Source organism: Phascolarctos cinereus, unplaced genomic scaffold, assembly GCF_003287225.1.
Source record: "Phascolarctos cinereus isolate Bilbo 61053 unplaced genomic scaffold, phaCin_HiC Scaffold_1;HRSCAF=81, whole genome shotgun sequence".
NCBI classification, from domain to species: domain Eukaryota; kingdom Metazoa; phylum Chordata; class Mammalia; order Diprotodontia; family Phascolarctidae; genus Phascolarctos; species Phascolarctos cinereus.
This window is the reverse complement of record NW_027555514.1, coordinates 293,990,181-294,012,389: the sequence shown is the minus strand read 5'-3', so window position 1 is coordinate 294,012,389 and position 22,209 is coordinate 293,990,181. Positions and strand designations below refer to the sequence as shown.

The 22,209-nt window shown below is 47.2% G+C and overlaps 1 long non-coding RNA gene across 1 annotated transcript; it reads left to right on the top strand.

The window, feature by feature from the left end:
• Nucleotides 1–11,747: 11,747 nt before the first annotated feature.
• On the top strand, nucleotides 11,748–15,006 carry LOC144455126 (uncharacterized). The gene is made up of 2 exons (XR_013483797.1): nucleotides 11,748–11,998; nucleotides 14,541–15,006. It is a non-coding gene; the product is annotated as an uncharacterized LOC144455126 (long non-coding RNA).
• Nucleotides 15,007–22,209: the final 7,203 nt, after the last annotated feature.

Sequence of the window (22,209 nt, the reverse complement as noted above, 5' to 3'; positions counted from 1 at the left end):
TGGACATTCCTTAGACAGCTTAGACTCACGAGAAAACTGAATTCCTGATTTCCTCCCCAAACTTCCCTATTACTGTCAAGGGCACCCCGCCCCACCCCCCTAGCCCATCTCCCAACCACAAAGTTATCTTCACCCTCTCTCACCGCCATCCCCATCCCATCTGGAGCCAAGCTCTGTCCATTCTGCCTTCCCAGCATCTCCAGCCTCCATTCTCTTCTTTCCAATCACACCCACACTCCTTTATTTCAGACCTTCATCATCCTTGGACTCCCCTATGGGAAGAGCCTCCAAACTGCCCCCCCTAGTCCTCCCCAGTCAGACTGTGCACTCCTTGGGCCTTTCTCTGTGCCCTAAGCACTTAGCACCAGACTCTTATGGTTGTCACACTTCTCCCCTTCAGACCTCCACAGTCTCACTGTGCTCCTTGCCCTTCCTCCTAGCATAAGACACTGTCTCCTGCGCCTGGAATACTCTTGCTCTTCATCTGCCTCTTAGACTCTCTGCCTCCCTTAAAGCCCAGCTCAGATATCACCTCCAACAGGAAGCCCCAGGCGCCTTGGGTCCCCTGAAAAAATTCTTGAGCATTTTCCTTCTATTTTTTGCATTACTGTTATTGAGTCATGTCTGACTGTCTGTGGCCCCATTTGGGGTTTTCTTGGCAAAGATACTGGAATGGTTTGCCATGTCCCTCGACAGCTCATTTGCAGATAAGGAAAACTGAGGCAAACAGGGTGAAGTGACTTGCCTAGGGTCATAAAGCTAGTAAGTGTCTGAGGCCAGATTTGAACTCAGGAAGATGTCTTCCAGACTGCAAGCCAGACACTCTCTCCTTTGCAGCCACCTCAAATATTTACATGCTATTCCCCCTAACTGAGCATAAATTCCTTTGGAGCAAAGACACCTTGTTATCTTTTCCTTCTGACGTGCTGGATACGATTATTGCTTGGGTAAGTAAGCCCCTGAGGGCAGAGCTAGGACCATGCCCTCCAGAATCTCAGAAGCGCAGAACTTGAGCAGCCATCTAGACTAACCCAGAGTTGACCAAGAATCCCCGTCCATACTCTCCCAGAGGGGCATCGAGTCTCCGACAGAGGTGTCTCCTCTACCTCCAGAGGGAGGCGGCCCCAGCCACGGTGAGACATCTCTAATTACCAAGAAGCTTTTCCTGATATCCGGCCCAAATCGGCCTCTGCACAGCATCCCCTCCCACACCTCTGCTCCTAGATCTGGCCTCTGGGGCCACGAGGAACGAGGCTGACCCTTCTTTCACATTCTGGCCCTCTGGATACTGGAGCACGGCTCTCCGTTACTCCCGAGATCTTTCCTCCCAGGCCAAGCTGCCCAATTCCTTCTACTGACCCTTGTGTGGCCTAGTGTCCAAAGTCTTCTCCCTGTCCTGACACGTTCCCATGTTTTTAGTTTCTTCCTAAAATGTGGCATCTACAACTAAACAAACGTCATTCAATCAATACGCACTGAGCTGGCCGGGCACTGTCCCAGGTGCTGAGGATGCAGAAACAAGCAAATCCCTGCCCTCATGCAGCTTTTGTACCACACTAGGAGTGGGGCCACAACAGTCCTCATAGAGGCAAATGAAAAACAGAGACAAAGCAGCTTTAGCAGCGGGAAACCAACCACAGAGAGAAGGAAATGAGAAGGAAGCCACCACCTCCCTCATCTCCATCTCAAACTATGTTATGAAGCACCTATCATTGATTCTATTTCAAATGACTTCTATTTCTATTAACCCTAGCCCCTCCCCCAAAAAAAGAGAGACAAAGAGAGACAGAGAAAGAGACAGGGGGATGGAGAGAGAAGAAGAGAGACACAGAAAGACAGAGATGAAACAGAGAGAGACAAAGTTAGGGGGAGAGAGGGAAAGACAAAGAGAAGGGAGGGGAAGAAAGACAGAGAGAGGAAGAGAGAGACAGACAGACAGACAGACAGAGAAAGACAGAGAGACAGAGATTGAGCTTATTGTAACAGACTTGCTAAGTAAGGAAGACCAAAAAAACAGTGTGAGCAGTAGCCTAGAGTTCAATGAATCCAGTAACACAAATTATTAAGAAGACTCACTATTTACTGCAAAACTGGAAAGCAGTTTGACAAAAAAAAAAAAAGATGTAGACAAACAATTTAAAAAATGATTTGTTGATGATGAACAAAGTAAATTCCTGCATCATAGTAACAGCCCCTCAAATTCTTAATGATCACTCTCATGCCAGCCCCACGCCACCCCCATCTTCTTTTCTTTGGATTAAACACCTCCAATGCCTTTGCCCATTCCTCATATGGCAGGAATTCAAAGCCCTAACTTAGACGGCCGCCATCTTACTAAGCCAAAGAGTTGAACAGGACTGAAAACTGTTAAACAACAGCAAATGCCAAAGAGAGGAGCTCACTGCTCTAGATGGGCGGGGAGAAGGGCAGGGGACAGTGGGGCAATGGCCGTCCTAGTCTTGGATACTGTACCTCTCTTGGTTAAGCCTAAGAGCACCTTAGCTTACCTGGCTGCTATGTGACATTGTTGGTTCCTATCAAGCTCATAGAACTCCTGGATCTTCATCAGATGAACTTCTGTCTCCCCCTATCTTGTACTTTTGAAGGCTGGGAGGGGGGACCCAAGTATAAGACTTTATATTAAATGTCACCTTAGTCCTCTGTCAAGATCTTTGTCATCCAGCATCTGCTGCCTCTCCTATCTTTGGGTCATCCACAAATTTGATGAGGGTGCCATCTCTCCCTTTAACCAAGTCATTACTAATCAAGTCATTGTTATAGAAACAATAGGGATTCTGAGAGCCAGAGATGAGGTACTGATTGGATGGCCTATGCAAAGGCCCTGAGATGGGAGATGGGATAAAGAGAATTAGTCCAGTTTGGCTGACACGAAGAGGGTGTGGAGGGGAACAATGGAAAGATGGGCTGTAATCCTACTTGAAGAAGAGATTCCTTTAGATTATTCCAGAGAAAACACTTCAGGGAATTTGTCTTCTTAAGAGTTTTTTCAAGTTATCAATTTTAAGAAGTTGGGGGAAACTAGAATTTCGGAGCTGGAGGGGTCTGAGAGATTGTTTTCCCAAAACTCCTTCATTTTAGATTGTTTTCCCAAAACTCCTTCATTTTACAGAAAGGAAAATTGAAACTCAGAGAGAGAAAAGGATTTTCCCAAAGTCACACAGCAAGTCAGTGGCCGAGCTCAGCCTAGACCAATACCAAGGTAAGCAGGACTTTACAGAGCCTGCCTGCTCTCACTCCCTAAGAGCTTCCCTGCCCCTCAAAGATCTGCTCTGCCCCTCTGAGAGGACTGTCTAGTCATCCCAGGAGGTAAAGAGAATCCAGGACATCAGCAGAACACCTGGCGTGAGGAATGGGTTAAGACAATTCCTAAGCATGCCGGGCGTTGTGGTCTAGTGGCAGTCCGGGGCATGCTGGGAATTGTAGTGCTCAGTGGCTGCCGAGACTGGGCAAGGACCTTCCTCCCCTTCCCTGCTGCTGCTGCTGCTGCTGCTGCTGCTGCTGCTGCTGCTGCTACGGATGCTCAGTTGCTCCCCGCCCTGCCTTGGCCATGCTGGGCAATGGCAGCTGGCCCAGACCAGCCCAGCCCAGCCAGGAAGGCAGGAATTTCCGGGTGTTTTTCAGGAACAGGGGGAGCTCAGGAGGATAGAGGCTCAGTGTGGGATCCACCCTGCCCCTTCCCTATCCTAGAAGGAACCACACATTGGCAGGGATGGGAGGGATCTCTCCAACCCCCATGTTTTCCAGAGAATGAATCAGGCCCAGAGAGGCGTGGCACCTTCTCCAAGGTCACACAGCCATAGAGTCATCAAATGTCAAAGCCGGAAGGAGCCTCAGAAAATGTGGAGCCCAACCCCCTCATTTCACAGGAGGAGAAAGCATTCAGGCCTGCAGAGAAATGCCCACACTTTCCAAGCCAAGATCACAGTGCTCTCCTCAGTGGGTGGGGATTTGTCTTTTTCCAAGGAGAGCCAGGAGAGGCCCTAAGGCCCATTGGCCTGCAGGTCAGTCTCTTTGGTTCATTCCATGCCACTGGTTAAGCAATGCTGGGCATGCGCAGGGCTGGGCTGGGCCAGGCCTGACCATTCCAGGGCTCTGGCCTCATGGAGGAGTTCAGGCAGGGAAGGGAATATGAAGCAGCAGGCTGGACAACTGGGGCCCTCCCCAATCTGAGCCCTGTCTTGTGGCCTGGATTCCCACAAACTTTCATCATCTTCCCCTGGGTACTGGTGTACTTGCTGGCTCTGAACCAGATGTGGCCAAAATGGTTTTCCTCCAACGCAGGGTGACCACATCATGCCTGTGCTCCATGAACTCCAGGGGATCCCTAGCACCTCTGGGATCAAGCAAAAACTCTGGCGTCTAGAGCCCAGCACAACCTGGATCCCATCTGCCTTTCCAGCCATGTCATACCTTTCCCTTTTCACCTCCTGTACAGCACACAATTCCCCATCTCCCACTTCAGGCCTTTCCTTTGGCTGTCCCCCATGCATGGAATGTCCTCCCTCCTCATCTCTCTGCTTCTTGGAATCCCTAGATTCCTTCCACCTTCTACATAAGACTTTTCCTGACTCTCCCCATGCTCTTCCACCCACTAAGTTACCTTGTATTTATTTTTTAATATATTTTACATCCATTTATATGTGTGCATGTTCTCTCCTCTGATGGGACACAGACTTTTCATGGAAAAGGGCTGATTCAGTTTTGTCTCTATCCCTAGTACCTACAACAGCGCCTGGCATACAATGGGCATCTAATAAATGCTTGTTCACTGGTTCCTAGGCCAGTAGGAGTAGAAAGATCTGTAGAAATCATTTCATTCACACTCCTTATTTTGTAGAGAAGGAAATGAGGCTCAGCCCAGTCACCTCCAGCCCCAGGCTCTAGCAACCCTGCTGGCTCAGAAGAAAGAGGCCCAAGAGAAGTCATCGGCTTGGAAGTCTGTGGAGAGGAGGACAGAATATTGGACCAGGAGGGTGTGTCCTGGGCCTCGAGAACTTGGCCCTTCTGACTGAGCTTCAGTCTCCTCATCTATAAGCAGAATGAAAGGTTGGGGCTGGGGGACACCTGAGTGTCCTCCAAGTCTCTGGTTTGCCCACTCAGAGATTCCACAAACCAACAACCTCAGATTCTACAATCACCAGCTGTCTCTTTGAGGCTGCACCTCGTCTGCCTCATTTTAATTCCTACACCGGCTGGGTATAGAGATGGACCACAGAGGCATTCTTGATCTCCTGGGAGATAACCTCCCCTTGCCATATGACCCCGAAGATTTCAGTCACCTTTTCTCTTTTTTTTAAAGCATATTTTCACATTGGTCATGATGTAAAAAACAATTAGAAGTAATGGGAGCAACCACAAGAATGAAGTAATAAAACAAAACAACAAAGGAAAAGGAGAGCAAATAGTCTGCTTCCATCTGTGTTCTGACTCCATAGTTCTTTCTCTGGATGTGGATAGCATTTTCCATTATGAGGCATTTGGAGATGTCTTAGATCCTTGTATTGCTGGGAAGTGTTAAGTCTATCAATATCAGTCATCACAAAATGTGGCTGTTACTGTGTATAATGTTCTCCTGGTTCTGCTCACTTCACTCAGCATCAGACCACACAAGTCTTTCCAGGTTTTTCTGAAGTCAGCCTGTTCATCATTTCTTATAGCACAATAATATTCCATTACATTCATTACCACTTGTTCAGTCATTCCCCAATTGATGGGCATCCCCTCCATTTCCAATTCTTTGCCACCACAAAAGGAGCTGCTATAAATATTTTTGTACATGTGGGTCCTTTTCCCATTTGTATGATCTCTTTGGGATACAGTCCTAGAAGTGCTATTGCTGGGTCAAAGAATATGCACATTTTATAGCCCTTTGGGCACAGTTCCAAATTGCTCTCCAGAATGGTTGGGTCAGTTCACAATTCCACTAACGATGCATTAGTGTTCCAATTTTACCACATCTTCTCCAACGTTTATCATTGTCCCGTTTTGTCACATTAGACAATTTAATAGGTGTGAGGTAGTACCTCAGAATTATTTTGATGTGCATTTTTCTAATCAATAGTGATTTAGGACATTTTTTCATATGACTACAGATAGCTTTGGTTTCTTCCTCTGAGAACTGCCTGTTCATATCCTTTGACCATTTATCAGTTGGGGAATGTCAGCTTCCCTATGAGCCATGGACCCTCACCTTGCAAATCTCAGCTGGAACAGAGCCAGCACCAGGTACTTTGGTACAGGAGAGGAAGCAAATGGCATCCAGACCCTCTCCTTCAGTTGGAAGTTCAGCTAGAGAGGAACTGCCATCAACCTGAGGTGGCTTCAGCATTGGCTGATGAGGTTCTGTTGAGAAGACTATGGAAGTGATCAGCCCATCTCCAGGATCATGTCCTTATCACTGATCAGGGTGACTCCATCGGTGCTGAGTACTTGAGATGCACCATAGGCCTTTGGCCTACCGATAGCCTTCGGGGTGTCATCAAGGTGCTTTGGATTGTTACTACCAGCATAAAACTGAATTTTATCAGCCTTCTTACCAAGCCAAGAATTCTGCATCTGCCTAAGCTTCAATCACACTTTACTTCTGATGGAGTTTTTAAAGGCTGCTTTCTTAGTGACCAACAAACTTTCCTCTTGGTAAACTCTGTAAAAAAAATGTACATGTTTTTGTGTTTTGACTTCAGGATGGGATCCCTGACTGCTGAGGTAATCAGTCCAGGATTGGGTGAAGCAGACAATATTTAAGGCACTTTTCCTAGACCCTTCCTCATGTCAGGAGGTGAGCAGTGCAGTCCTTAAAAACAGACTACTCAGTGGCAATTATCAGAACAATCTGGTACTAAGAAATAGAGCGGAGGATCAGTGGAATGGATTAGGCACACAATACATTAAAATAAATGATCAGAGTGATTCAGTGTTTGATAAACCCAAAGACCCCAGCTTTGGGGACAAACCTTATTATTTGACACAAACTGCTGGGAAAACTGGAAAACAGTATGACAGAAATTAGGTATAGACCAACATCTTACACCATATATGAAGATAAGGTCAAAATGGGTACATGATTTCGATATAAATAGTGATACCATCAGCAAATTAGGAGAGCACAGCATAGTTTAACTGTCAGATCTATGGACAAGGGAAGAATTTAGGACCAAACAAGGTATAGAGAGCATTACAAAATATAAAATGGATAATTTAGATTATATAAAATTAAAGTTTTTGTACAAACAAAACCAATACAATGAGATTAGAAGGAAAATAGAAAACTGGGGTGAGATTTTTACAGCAAGTCTCTCGATAAAGGCCTCATTTCTCAAATATATAGAGAACTGGGTGAAATTTATAAGAATACAAGTTATTCCCCAATTGACAAATAGTCAAAGGAGATGAACAGGCAGTTTTCAAATGAAGAAATCAAAGTTATCTATAGTCACATAAAAAGTGCTTTAAATCACTACTGATCAGAGAAATGCAAATTAAAACAACTCTGAGGCACCACCTCACACCTATCAGATTGGCTAATATGACAAAAAGGGAAAATTATAAATGTTGGAGGGGATGTGGGAAAATTGGAACACTAATACATTGTTGGTGGAGTTGTGAACTGATCCAGCTATTCTGGAGTGCAATTTGGAACTATGCCCAAAAGGCTATAAAATTGTGCACACCCTGTGATCCAGCAATACCACTACTAGGTCTGTATCACAAAGGTATTTTTTTAAAGGGAAAAAAAACTCTTTTGTACAAAATATTTACAGCAATTCTTTTTGTGGTGGCTAAGAATTGGAAATGGAGGGGATGCCCATCAATTGGGGAATGGCTGAACAAACTGTAATATATGATTGCGATGGAATATTAATGTGCTATAAGAAACAATGAGCAGTTCTTACCCTACAGGAAAATAGGGGGAGAAGGGGAGAAGAGAGCAGGGGGATGATAGAGAGTAGGGCAGATTGGGAAAGGGGGTAATCAGAAGTAAATACTTCTGAGGAGGGACAGGGTCAAAAGAAAGAATAGAATAAATGGGAGGGCAGGATAAGATTAAGGGAAATAGAGTTAGTTTTTCACAACATGTCTACTATGGACGTGTTTTGCACGTCCTGCACATTTTGCATAGCTGCACATATACAACCTATATTGAGTTGCTTGCCTTTTCAATGAGGGTGCGTAGGGAGGAAGGAAGAGAGAAAATTTGAAACCTAAAGTTTTAAAAACATATGTTTTAAAAAATGTTTTCACATGCTACTGGGAAATAAGAAATACAGGAAATGGGATACAGAAGTCTATCCTGCCCTACAGGAAAATAGAAGGGGAAGGGGATAAGAGAAGGGGAGAGAGATAGAAGAGAGCACAGACTAGGGGAAGGGATATTCAGAAAGCATGCCATCTTGGGGTGGGGGGAGGGGGGAGATGGGGTGAAAATTTGGAATTCAAAAACTTGTGGAAGTGAATGTTGAAAACTAAAAATAAATAAATTTATATTTAAAAAAAAAGCAATGAGCAGGATGCTGTCAGAAAAATCTGGAAGGACTTGCATGAATTGATACAAAATGAAGTGAGCAGAACCAGGAGAACAGTGAACACAGTAACAGTAATATCATATGATAAAGAACTGTGAATGACTCAGCTATTCTCAACAACACATGATTCAAGAAGACACATTCTCAACAACAATAAATATTCTCAAACAATGATCCAAGACAGTCCCAAAGGACTCATGATGAAAAATGCTATCTGCTTCCAGAGAAAGAACGGATATTGTCTGAACAAAGACTGAAGCATATTTCTCTCCCTCCCTCCCTTTCTTTCTTTGTCTTCTTGCACAAAATGACTAGTATGGAAATGTTTTACATCATTGCACATGTATAATCTTTATCAGATTGCTTACCTTCGCAGGGAAGGGAAAGGGGAGAAAGGGAGAGAGAGAATTTGGAACTCAACACAAGAAAAAAAAACAACGAATGTTAAAAATTGTTTCACCATATAATTGGGGGAAATAAAATATTATTTTTTTTAAAAGGCTACTTAAACACCCAGGGGGGCTTCCAAATCCCACTGTTGCTTCTGTCTGGTAAGAAGACAGCCCTATGACCCAGGCCACCTGTGTGCAGGGTTGTGACTAGAGCTCCCAGCGTCTCTGCACCTGCTGCTTGGTCACTCACCCATCACCACAGGACTTCAAGGTGGTAAAATAGTAAAACAGTAAGATAGTAAAGTAAAAGACCATAAAATAGTGGATGATGGCTGATGCCTGGACTTGTGTGTGGATTGGATTTAAGTGAGAGAGCTGTGACAAGTCATCAGCCTCATTCTCTTTTCCTGAGTCATCAAAGTCCAGTGGCAAGACAAAGCCAGGATGACTGTCCATGGCCCAGGGTGTGGTGGATGCTTTCACAGCTTCAATGTCCAACCAAACTCTAAGCACTTCACAGTGCCTGCTTCAACTGCTTTCACGGCCATTGGACAAACTGTTCTCATCCTCCCGATTCATTGGTGGGAGGTCTTCCCATGCTTGTGAGGTGGTGCAAGGGCACCCCCAAGGTCTTTCTGCAGAACTTTGGAATCAAATTTGAGATGTGGGAGACACTGGCACAGGACCACCTAGCATGGCATGCCTGCATCAAAGAAGGCGCTGTGCTCTATGAGCCAGGCAGAATGGCAGTAGCTCAGAAGAAACATGAGATGCACAAATTTTCACTCCAAATGTTCCCACAAAACATTTTTTGTCCAACCCATAGTAGATCAGCCTGTCCTCCAATCACAACCACTTGACACATAAATATCAATAGGCCCCAGACCCTGCTCTCAAAAAGTTCCTGTGATTTTGTTATTCAGTCATTTTTCAGTTGCACCCAACCCTCTGTGACCCTATTGGGGGTTTTGTTGGCAGAGATACTGCAGTGGCTTGCCATTTCCTTCTCCAGCTCATTTTACAGATGAGAAAACTGAGGCAAACAGGGTGAAGTGACTTGCCTAGGGTCACTCAGCTAGGAAGTGTCTGAGGTCAGATTTAAACTCAGGTCTTCCTGACTCCAGGCCAGGCACTCTAACCACTGTACCACCTAACTGCCAAAGCCAGAACTCAAAGCAGGGTCTCCTGACTCACAGTCCAAAGGTCTTTCCACTATACCACAGTGCTCTGGATGTCTACCAAAACCAGCAGAGCCCCCCAGCAATTGGACCCTGGTCTTTCAGAGATTCATGCTCTATCACAGCTATGTCAAATACAAGATCCTGGCAATCACCCCATAAGAAAAGGAGAGTATTTCCCTGTGGATTTAGACCTGATGGATGCCTCCTGCACAAATCAAGGCCAGAGTAAGGAACAGTAGGGCTCTAAGTGCTCCAAAGAGATGCCTGGACTTGGGCAGTGATGGCCAGCAATGGTTGGGAGCCATCTGCTGGTACATGGGACTGCCTGCTTCAGGGTAAAAGGGCATTCTCCTTGGCTTGCCTCTCCTAGGTAGTAACCTCCTTACCAGTCCTAATTATTGAGGGGTCCACATCCCAGGGCCAACAAGTACTCTAGGAATCTGGGAGACCAGGAACATCCCACTCAAGACAACCAAGCATTTGAATCAGAGCTGGGCATATAAGTTGACTGTAGGCTCCCTGTGAGTCCAAAAGGACATGGTAGGCAATCCAGTGCAATTCAATTCAACAAGCATTTTTAGATGATTGCTACATGTTAGGCCCTGAAGATGCTGTGGACAGAGTTTGATTAGATTGAGGACTTGTGCTAAAGTGTCTGACGCCGTTCCAGGTGAGCTCATAGGAAACTCCCAGGGTGAGATGTGGGCTCACAATAATGTGGTTGAATGGCCAGACCAGACTCGAGGGTAGACACCACTGGGTCAATACCAACATGGCATGGGGTCTGGTGGAAGTAGGAGCCCAGCGAGGCTGAGGCTGAGGCTGGGCTGGGCTGGGCTGGGCTGGGAGGTGAGAAACCAGGAGGAACAGAGAAAAATTTTGACAGCTTCATCATTTTTCTGGGAACTAACCCTGAGCCTTGGAAATCTCCAGGCTGATGGATCAGACTGCTCATGCAAATTGAGCTTGACATTTCCAACAACCCCAGATCGTTTTATCATATGAACAGCTATCTCTCCCATCTCATGTGTGAAGTTGATTATTTGAGCCCAAGTGCAGGAATTTACATTTGTTTCTGTTTGACATCATTTTATTAGCTTCACTCCCATCATTCTAGCTTTTTTTGGGTTCCTAAGTACCATCTAATGTATCATCTGTCCCTCCCAATTCAGTGTCACCTTCAAATTTTGGAAACTTGTTTTTTCTGAGTCTTCATCCAAGTAGAAATTAAAATGATGAACAGTACAGACTCCAGGATAGGTCCCTAGGGCACTCCACTGTAGACTTTCCTGGAAGTTGATATCAGGCCATGAAATCCAACAAGCCAACCAGGTTTGAAACTACCTAAAACTACAGTGTCATCAAGAATACCTAGAAGGTAGAGATTAGAACCCAGGAGACCTAAAATGAAGACAAACCTTGAGACTGTCTGGTCCAGATGTCAGTCAGGAGCTGCTTCCCCTGCCTCCCTTCCTCCACAGGCAGCCTATTCCACTTGGGGTCGCTCTCGTTATTTGTTATTGCACTGACCCAAAATATGCTTGAGTGCAACTCCATTTCCCCCCTTCTCCTCCACCATTGGTGCTGAGGGCGGGGCAGGAAGAACACGTCTAGTTCGAGAGGGAGGGACGGTGACCTGTGTGCAGTCCCACAGCTGCTACAGGCTCTGACTCCTTCCTCTGGGGCTTTGGCGGAGGTGCCATGACTCAGCATTGCGGGCTCTGCGGTGCCCCAGGCGGCCATCGAACCAGCCTGTGACTTGCCGGGGCTTGGTCCAGCTCCTGTCTGATTGCCAGATGAAAGGTGGCCGGTTCTGAGTGAGGGATTTCTGCTGTCCCAGGCTCCCATAGCCCTGAGCGCTAGAGTTCTGGACGGAGAGCAGGTGGGTGAGCACGTCCCACAGGAATCACGAGATCCCGGAGTCCGAAGGGATGACTCGTGATTATATTCGGATGAATGGCTCATCCTAGCAACGAGGGCCGATGAGCTCTCGAGGTGTCTCATTTGGGCCTTAGGGCAACCCCCTAGATGAGGTGTTCAGAGTGTGACTTCCCAGCTTTCCGATGAGGATTCAGAAGTCAACGGAAGCCCCCTTGACCCATGTCCCAGCATCCCATTCATAGTTCCAGACCACCTTTCCGTCGAGTTCAGCCACCCTCGAGTACAAATGGCCTCTGCCACGCCCCCAAGCCTTAACTCGAAGACCTCCCGTAGCGAAGAACCTACCACGGAGGACTGAGGCCGCCCCTTCCTTCTTCCGAGGCTTTCACGGCCAGGACGTTATTCCTTGTGTGGTGGTGGGGGTCTTCCTCTCTGCGAATCCCAGCCCCCCCCCCCCATTACTCCTGCCGAGCCAAGAACAAAGGCAGTTAGTCCCTCTTCCCCAGGACAGCCTCCCAAAGACTTGAAGACAGTTCTTATGCCCCTCTGGAGCCGTGTGCCCCATTCAGGGCCAGCAGAACCCGGCTAATGCCCTGTCCCTGTGACAGAGCTTCAAAGACTCTTCATAGACAAGCACTAGCTGCCCGCCACCCCCCCCCCCCCCCCCCCCCCCCCCCGCCGCTCCCTCCAGGCAGTTCTTCTTGAGCCAAACATGCTCACTTCCTTTAAGCAATCTTGGAATGTTCCAGCCTCCAGCTTCCTATTTTGTGTTTTGCCGTTAGCCACTGGGATCACTTACCCACTTTCTCTCATAGGTCCATTTTTCCTTCTGGCTCCTAAACAACTGAGACATTCATTAGCCCTTCAGGGCATCCTCTGGAGTCCAGACCAGCCAGCGCAACAGCTTGAACCACAGCCTTAGAAAGCAATTGTGTGATATAGGTAGTTTCATCCCATTTTACAGATGTGGGGACATGACTCAGCCCAGCCGGAGTGGATCATGAACAGGAGGGTCCTCACTCCATGTCTGGGCTCTTTGTCATCATTGCGGGAGCAGATGACAAGCCAGAGCTAGAAGGGGCCTTAGAGGTCATCTGCTCTGTCAGAAAAAGTACCAGGAGATCTGCATTCTAATTCCCCCTCCCTATACTTCCTGGCTGTGACTCTGGGCAGATGCTAGGCCTACCTGAGCCTTCTCCATGAATGGTCAGTGCTCTGAGCTCTCCCTCCCCAGGCTTGGCAGCAGTGTGAGTCTTGTCTCTGACTCTCCCTGGCCCCTCCCCAGTGGATCCCCTGTAGACCCGGCTGCTCACCCGGGCCCCTCACTCTTGCTGCCTCAGAGAGTCTCCTGCTCTGACTGCTGTGGAGAGAGTGGTCAGGATCCTTGTCCCTAGCCTCTCCCAGGGTGAGCCCCAGGCCTCGGAGCAGGGGGCGCTGCCCTGAAGTCCTCTGGGGAAGGCCACGAATCAGGAACAGGAGCCAAGAGCCATCCAGGAAGGGGGGAGCCTTTGGAGATGGAGCATCAGGATTACATCACCCAGGGCCTTGTGGAACTCAGTCCAGATGAGATCATCCACCACTTCTCTCCAGCAGGGCCTGAGTGTGGAAGGGTGCTGTCCTTCCCTCACTTTGGGAAGGGGGCTGCAAACCTGATACATCTGGTTCTCCACCAGGCCCCAGGAGGATCCACTCATCAGGAAGGAGGAAAGTTCAGCCCTCAGCCGTCCAGGTGGTGACCCCTCCCCAACCAGGCTCTGGGGCTTTCGAGCCCATTTTGATGAGGTCATGCAACTCTGGGGCCAGCCGAGAGGCGGGCTGGAATGGCTGACTGCTGGACCCATCTAGGATTGGGTTTCATGGCTGGCTGGTGGGACAGCTGCCCTTCCACTCCAGGCTAGGTCTGATGCACACCAGCTACAGAGGAGCCCTGCACACTCACCCTGAAGAAGGCTCCTCAGAGGGGCCAGGTGGGGTCTGAGGCTGCAGCTGGCCCAGGGGGTCCATGAGGGGAGCCCCTTCAGCTCTATGGCAAGCCTCCTTCTTGTGCCTCACAAAGAAATGTCACCTCTAGGCCCAACCTAGAGAAAGGGCCAAGACTTTTTGTCTTTGTACCTGAGAGAGGTTCAGACGTGATTAGGACAAAGAATCAGGGCTGGGAGGGGACCTAGAACACAGAACATGAAATGTTAACCCCAGGAAGAGCCCTAGAATGTACAAGGTGAAATGTCAGAGTCCAAAGGAACTTTAGAACAAAGAATATCAGAAATTAAGGGTACCTTAGAAGAGAGGTAGGAGGGCCATTAGAACAGGGAATGGCAAAACTAGGAGGGAGCTTAGAACAGATAATGTCAGGTCTAGGAAGGAGCTTAGAACAGGGAAGGTCAGGGCTGGGAGGGACCTTAGAATGGGGAAATTATGCTGGGGGTCGGGGTTGGCTTTGCTGACCTTATACATCATTCTAGCCAAGATTCTATTTAGAGTCCAGAACAAGGGAGCTAGAAGGACTCCTAGATATAAAGTAGCCCAACCTTTTTGCTTGACAGATAGGACACCAAAGCCTGGAGAGGGGACAGGCCTGGTCCATGGTCATGAAGTGGGCCTCATTTCTAAGCTGCCAAGCCAGCCCTCTGTGACAGAGCAAGGAGTCAAGTACAGAGAGCCCTTTGTGGAATGTGACTGGTCCGTGCCCAGCTTCGCTCATGTCGCCTTGTCAAGAAGCCTTGATGATTCACCTCCTGCCTCCTTGAGCACCATGGGGGGGGGGGCTAGGTGCTGCTTTTACTCCCATTTTACAGATGGGGAAACCAAGGCAAATGGAGGGTCAGTCACTTTCCCAGCATCACACAACTGCCTGCGGCCAGATGTGAACTGAGGTCTTTCTGACCAAGCCCAGCTTTCTATACACGGAGCTACCTATGTGGTGGGGTGGAGGTAGGATCAAGAAGAGGCAGCTTTTGGGAATGATAGTGATTTAAAAACAAAAGTTTCAATAAATCTCACTTTAAATAATAGTAATGTAAGTGAGCAGAGAATATGGGGGACTATCCCTTATTTCCTCAGCACATGTCAGTTGAGAAAGTGCAAGTAGGACCACACTCATTTTACAGATGGGGAAACTGAGTCCCAGATAAAGGATTGGCCCAGATCACATAAGTAGGAAGTAGCTGAGCTGAGACTGGAAATGAACTCTCTCCCCAGCAGGGTCAAGATTCCCTCTATGCCCCGCTCTCCCCAGCAGCCTCTTACATCTCAATAGCAGATCCCACCCAATCCAGAGTCTAAAGCACTCAGCATATCTGTCTCCTCCCAACCAAACCTACTGAGACTAGCTCAGCCAATAACAACAATAATAAACAACTATTTAAAATATTAATATAATGATATCATATTAATAAAATATATTAAATAATCTAAATACGATATAAATTGTTGTTGTCTGTCCTTCATTCTCAAAGCAGATTGTGACGTCAGGAAGGTGATGCATTGACTTGAGAGTGAATTGCATTTAAGTGAGGCAGGGCCATGCTTCACCAGCCTCACTCTCTCATCCAGAGCCATCTGGGTCTAGTGGCGAGACATAGGTCCGGATGACTGGTGATGGCCCGGATGCAGTGGGGGACCTTGGCCTTTTTAAGCTAAGGTCTTTCCCAGATCTCAGTTTGTCTGAGGCAGCACCCATTCAGTGATTTAAGGCTAGGTAAGAACTGAGGTGAAGAATGGCCTAGTAATCAACTAGCAGTAGATAACTGTTTTTGGTTAATCCACTCCCATAATACCTTGCCAGGAGCTATGACATAATCAATAAGAAGAATGGTTAGCATTTATATGGAGCTTTAAGGTTTGTTTGTACGTTTACAAACATTGTCTCATTTGCTCCTCACAATAACCCAGGGAGGTAAGTGCCATTATTATCCCCATTTTACAGATGAAGAAACTGAGGCAGACAGTGCTTAAGTGGCTTGCCCAAGGTCACACAACTAAGCTAAGTGGCTGAAGCTTGATTTGGTCTCAAGTCTTACAGACTCCAGGTCCTCTATGCTCCAGACTACCCTTCACTCTGTTGTCAGAGATTTTCCTAAAGTGGAGGTCCAACCCTATCATCTCCCCTCCTCAGTAGAAATAGAAATATTTTGTGTTTGACATTCAAAGCCCTTTATAACCTGCACACACACACATACACACACACACACACACACACACACACACACACACACACACACACACACACACACACCTTTCCAGGCTCCTTGTAAGTGACCCCCCTCCCCACCCCTTATAAGAGGCTTTTCTCTGGATGACCTCCCCCATACCCAGAATCCTCTTGATCCTCATCTTGTCTCTGCTCAAGTCTCCCCTTCTACAAGAAGATCCCCCTTTCCAGATTCCCCCCCAACACTGGTGCCTTCTGCCTGTTATCTCCAATTTGTCTTGCACAGATTTGCAAACTAGGCACAGAGTCCCATTCATGGTGATTTGTCTCCCCCATTAACCTGGCAGCTCCTTGAGGGCAGCCCAGCTTTAACCCTTTTTTGTATCCCCAGAACTTAGCACAGTGCCTGGTATACAGGAGGTGCTTAATAGTTGTTGACAATTGTGGTCCAGCCCCTTGTCCTCTCTGGGTCACCCTTCTTGACCATCGAAGGGCTAGAAAAACAGCAGATTTTACTGTTTCTCTTTGGTTTATGAGCTTCTAGGTCACTTCCTGCCTCTGGGCCTCAGCTTCTTCCTTTCCAAAACAGGAATGAGAATATTTGCAGGGAACATATTTTGTAAGCCTTCAAGTACTGGGGAATTGGAGATAAATCATTGAATTTATTCAGAGCAGGCGAGCATCCTAGTGAAAGGGAAAAGAGGGTCCGTGTTCGAATGTGGACAGATGTGCAGGGGGTTCACTGCAGGCATGCTTTGCCTCCTGAATGACCCTGCCTGGAGGGCTCCTGGTGCCACAAGCAGGAGGGTCTGGGACCCTCAAGAGGAGCAGAGATCTTCAGTTCCACCCCCCACACTCATCTTGGTAATCCCAATTATTCCATTCTGCTGCCACCTGCTGGTGGTCTCTGGGCTCTGCAGCTGAGCCTGACCCTGACGCTCCCCCCCAACTGCTGGCACCTTCCCTCTCTTCCTTTCTCTCTCCCTTCCACCCTGCCTTGGTCCCTCCTTTCTTCCTTCCTCCCTCAGTCCTTCCCTTTCTCCCTCAGTCACTCCCTCCTTCCCTCTCTCTTCCTCTCTCAACACTAACCTCGTGTTCATTTGAGGTATACTAATGATCTGTTTGCCAACAGAAGGTGAGCCCCTGGAGGGCAGGGGCTACTTCATTTATACCTCCCTTAGTTTCCAGGCATAAAGGAAATGCTTAACCAGCTATTGAGTGCTTGGGTCTTGGGGCCAGACAAGCATCCTCAGTCATCACAGAAAAACACTGACCTACCAGCCACTGTGAAAGCGGCCCCAGTGCCACCGGGCAGAGTCAGGAGGCCTGCCCCAGGGTCTAGGGATTAATCACCTATGTACCCCAGGAGGCTGTGTTACACTGGAATGGGCCAGACAAGGGCCAGCCCACAACATTGTCTGCCCTTCTCCCATAATCAGGAAAATAGGGTGTGGGGGCAGGGAGAAGATACCAGCCCACCCCTCACCACCTCCACCCCACTGCAGGTAGTGGTACCTGGGATGCTGCAAAGGGCAGAAGTCTGAAGACTTGGCTCCCACATGTACCAAGGTGAGGGAGCACCAGCCAGTCTTTCCCCACAAAATCATAGAAGTAAAAGAAGGCATCCAGCCCAAAGCTACCTCAGCAAAAATGCCCTACATAGCAGTGTCTCCATTCCCCTTGTCATCCTCCTGGCATGGTTTCCTACCTCTATGCCTTTGCTATGCTGGTCCTGATGCCTGGAGCACCAAGCTACCTTCAAACATCTGAAGAGATGTTATATGGAAGAGAGATTAGCCCTAAGGAATAAAACTAGGTACAATCTGTGAATTAGAGAGCATTTATGAACTGCCTACTATGTGCTGGGCTCTGTACTGAACACTGGGGATACAAGAGACACACATTCCATCCTTCCCCAAGGTCACCAGCCTTCTAGTCTGATGACCCCTCTCAGCAAGCATTCTCCTCTGGCCCCTGTGCAAATTTTATTCTGCCCTACACCCTCCCCAGAGTAGGATGTAAGCTCCCCAAGGGCAGGGACTCTGTGTATTTTGGCTTTGCACCCTCGGTGCCTGGCACACAGTAGGCACTTAAGAAATGTCTTTTGAATTCAACAGAATTCTTTTCTTCCTCAGTCAGTCTCAGTTCGACTCTGTGCCACCTTCCCCCCCAACACACACTCACACACATTCCCACACACACCCATTCATACACACATACACACTCATGCTCACATACACACTCACAAACATACACACTCACACTCACACATACCCATACACACACACACATTCTCACCACACTCACAGACTCACAAACACACACCCTGATACATACACACATACACACTCATATACACTCACATACACAACCATACACATACGTACACACATACACACATTCTCACACACATTCACAGACTCACAAACACACCCCCCATACATACACATATACACTTACACACTCACAACACACATACCCATACACACACACACACACACACACACACACACACACACACACATCCTCCTGCCTTGTCACTAGGAGCTCTCTGTCCTGAGGCTTGGTGAGCCCTGGGCTGGGAGGCCAGGGAGAGGGGCTGAGGCCAGGCTTCCTGGCTAATGCTCACCACCTGTTCCCCAGCGGCTGTGTGTTCCCGTCACCATGGCAGCAGACAGGTAAAGTCTGGGTTCCAGCAGGTCCTCCCCTCTCCCAGGGTGGGGGGACTCTGCCTGGTCCAATCTCTGTGCACCCAGGAGGTCATGAAGGGGGAGGGAGCAGTGGGGCAGCAGGACAGCTGTGTCCACATTCTGAATCTGGGGCCAAGACCTGTACTGCATGCTTTCCACGTCCCTGCTGCTATTTGTCCTTCAGGGATCTATCCTTATTCCCTTTGTGAGTGATCAAGTGTCCCCCAGATCCACTTTGGCGGCTGGGAACAGCCTGCCTCATCTCTCCCAGAGTCACAGAATATCTGAGTTGCATGGGATCTCAGGCACAATCCAGCCCATCCCTGCACAAGAAGCCTCCCTGCGTTGTCTCCAACACGCTCTTCCAGCCCAGGCGTGAAGACCTCCAGCAGTGGAGAGGCATCCCCAGCTACTCTGGGACAGCTTCTCCAGAACTCAAGGAATCCCCTCCCTTCACATGTGGGCAGCCGTTGGCCGTGGTCTAGCTCGGGGTGTGAACGAGCAGCACTCCCTCCCCCCCACAAGCCTCCTTCCCTTCCTCCTCAGCCCTCCTCAGTGCTGAACTCCTCAGGAAATGCCGCATCCCCGTGTGACAATCCACAATCGGATATTTGGCTTTAGAAAGGCTGAGCAGGGGCGGGGGTCACTGCCCTGACTTCTTTAAGATCTGCCCCATGAACCTTGCCGCCCCACCTTCTCCTTCTCTGCAATGACGTCCAGGTACGAGAAATGTGGCCGCCGTCAGGATTAACAGCCGTGCGCACGGGCACTGAAGCCCAGAACTCTGGGCTCAGCTGGTTAGAGCGTGGACGTTGCCTTCAAGCGGACCTGCCCGAACCGCCTCGTGTAGCTGCTTGCCGTTGCTGGGTCCCCTCTGGCCTCTCTTCTCTGTCATCCCGCTGAATTTCGTGGCAGGGATTCTGCTGGACGTTCCACAGTCAAGGTCGGTGTTCCTCTCCCCTCGCTCTGACAGGCAGAGCATGGGAGGGGAAAGAGTGTGATCGCTGGACCCAAGACTGGCCGAGGTCTGGTGCTGCCTTCTCTGCCCGACCGAGTAACCTCGGACGGGTTCCTTTGACACGAAGAGCCTCAGTTTACTCCTCTGCCAAATGGGGCCAGGAATTTTCAAGATCTCTGCCTCCCAGAGCTGCTAAAAAGAAAGCTTTCGTGAGCCCCAAAGCCAGGTGAGAAATGGGAGCCCAGCTTGACCTTCCCTTGGCTCTACTTCAGTGAAATCTCTTGTCTTCTTCCCTTTTCATAAGGGCCTGTGGCTCACGATGACTCTAGGGGATGGTGGGGGCAAAGACATGAAGACGGGACACCATGTGAGGCACAAGGAGTGTGTGAGGGAGTCCGGCACAGAGAGCCTGGGGCCACACGGGGCAGGTTTTACTTTATTCTGGAGTCAGGCAGCCAGCCAGCTTTTAAAGGGCTTACTATGTGCCAGGATGGTGCTAAATGCCAGGGGCACAGAGGAAGGCTCCTAATGCAGTCTCTGCCCTGAAGGTGTTTACATTCGAATGGGAAGCCCATGTATAAGGAATTAAGTCTACACAAGGTTGTAGAGTAGAAGGAAGGCCGCCTCAGCCGGGAAGCTGCAGGTAGCATGGTGTATAATCGCATGGCTGAAAAAGAAGGTCAGGGGTGAAGCAAGGATGCCCACATCACCACTATTATTCAATATTGTACTAGAAATGCTAACTTTAGCAATAAGAGAAGAAAAAGAAACTGAAGGAATTTGAATAGGCAATGAGGAAACAAAACTACCACTCTTTGCGGATGACATAATGGCATATTTAGAGAATCAACTGAAAAATTAGTTGAAATAACTAATAACTTTAGCAAAGTCACAGGATATAAAATAAACCCACATAAATCATCAGCATTTCTATATATTTCCAACAAACTCCTACAGAACAAGATAGAAAGAGAAATTCCATTTAAAATAATTGCAGACAACATAAAATACTTAGGAGTCTATTTGTCAAGATGAACCCAGGAAAATGATATGAATGCAATTGCAAAATAATTTTCACACTAATAAAGTCAGATCTGAACAATCTGAATAAAAAATATTAATTGTTCATGGGTAGATGGAACAAATATAACAAAAATGACAATTCTACCTAAATTAATTTATTTTTTCAGTGCCATGCCAAACTACAAAAAATTGTTTTTTAGTTTTATAAGTTTATAAATATAGTTTTATAAATTTATAAGTTTTATAAATCTATATTTATAAAATATATATTATTTTATAATATATTTTGTATTTATTATAACTATTATTATAGTTATAATAACAACAAAATTCATCTGGAAGAACAAAAGGTCAAGAATATCAAGAGAATTGATGGGGAAAAAAGTGAAGGAAGGTGCCTCATCTTATAAAGTGGCAATCATCAAAACAATCTGGTACTGGCTAAGAAATATAGTGAAGGCTCAGTGGAAAACACAATACACTGTAGGTAATGACCATAGTAATCTAATGCTTGATAAATCCAGAGATGCAAATTTTGGGGACAAGAACTCACCATTTGACAAAAACTGCTGGAAAACTGGAAAGCCATACAGCAGAAACTAGGTATAGACCAACATCTCACACTACGTACCAAGATGAGGTCAAATTGAGTACATGGTTTGAACACTAAGGATGATATCATAAGCAAATTAGGGGAGCATGGAAGACTTTCCCTGTTGGATCTATGGCTAAAAGAAGAAGAGATAGAGAGCCTTATATAATGTAAAGTGGATACTTTTGATGACATTAAATTTAAAAGGTTTTGCACATGCAAAACCAATGCAGCCAAGATTAGAAGGAAAGCAAAACGCTGGGGGAAATGTGACAGTATGTTTCTCTATTAAAGGCTTCATTTCTCAAATATAAAGAGAACTGAGTCAAATTTATAAGAATACAAGTCATTTTCCAATTAACAATTGGCCAAAGTATATGAACAAGCAGTTTTCAGAGGAAATCAAAGCTGTCTATAGTCATCTGAGAAAAAAAATGCTCTAAATCACTTTTGCTTAGAGAAATGCAAATTAAAACAACTCTGAAGTGCTACCTCACATTTATCAGATTGGCTGATCTGACAGAAAAGGAAAATGACTAGTGTTGTAGGGGATGTGAGAAAATTGAGATGCTAATGCATTGTTGGTGGAGTTGTGAAATGATTCAACCATTCTGGAGAGCATTTTGGAAGTATGCCCAAAGGGCTATAATACTTTGCCTACCCTCTGACCCAGCAGTACCACTAGTAGGTCTGTATCCCAAAGAGATCTAAAAAAAGAGAAAAGGACCTATTTGTACAAAACTATCTATAGCATCACTTTTTGTGGTAGCAAAGAATTGGAAATTGAGGGAATGCCCAT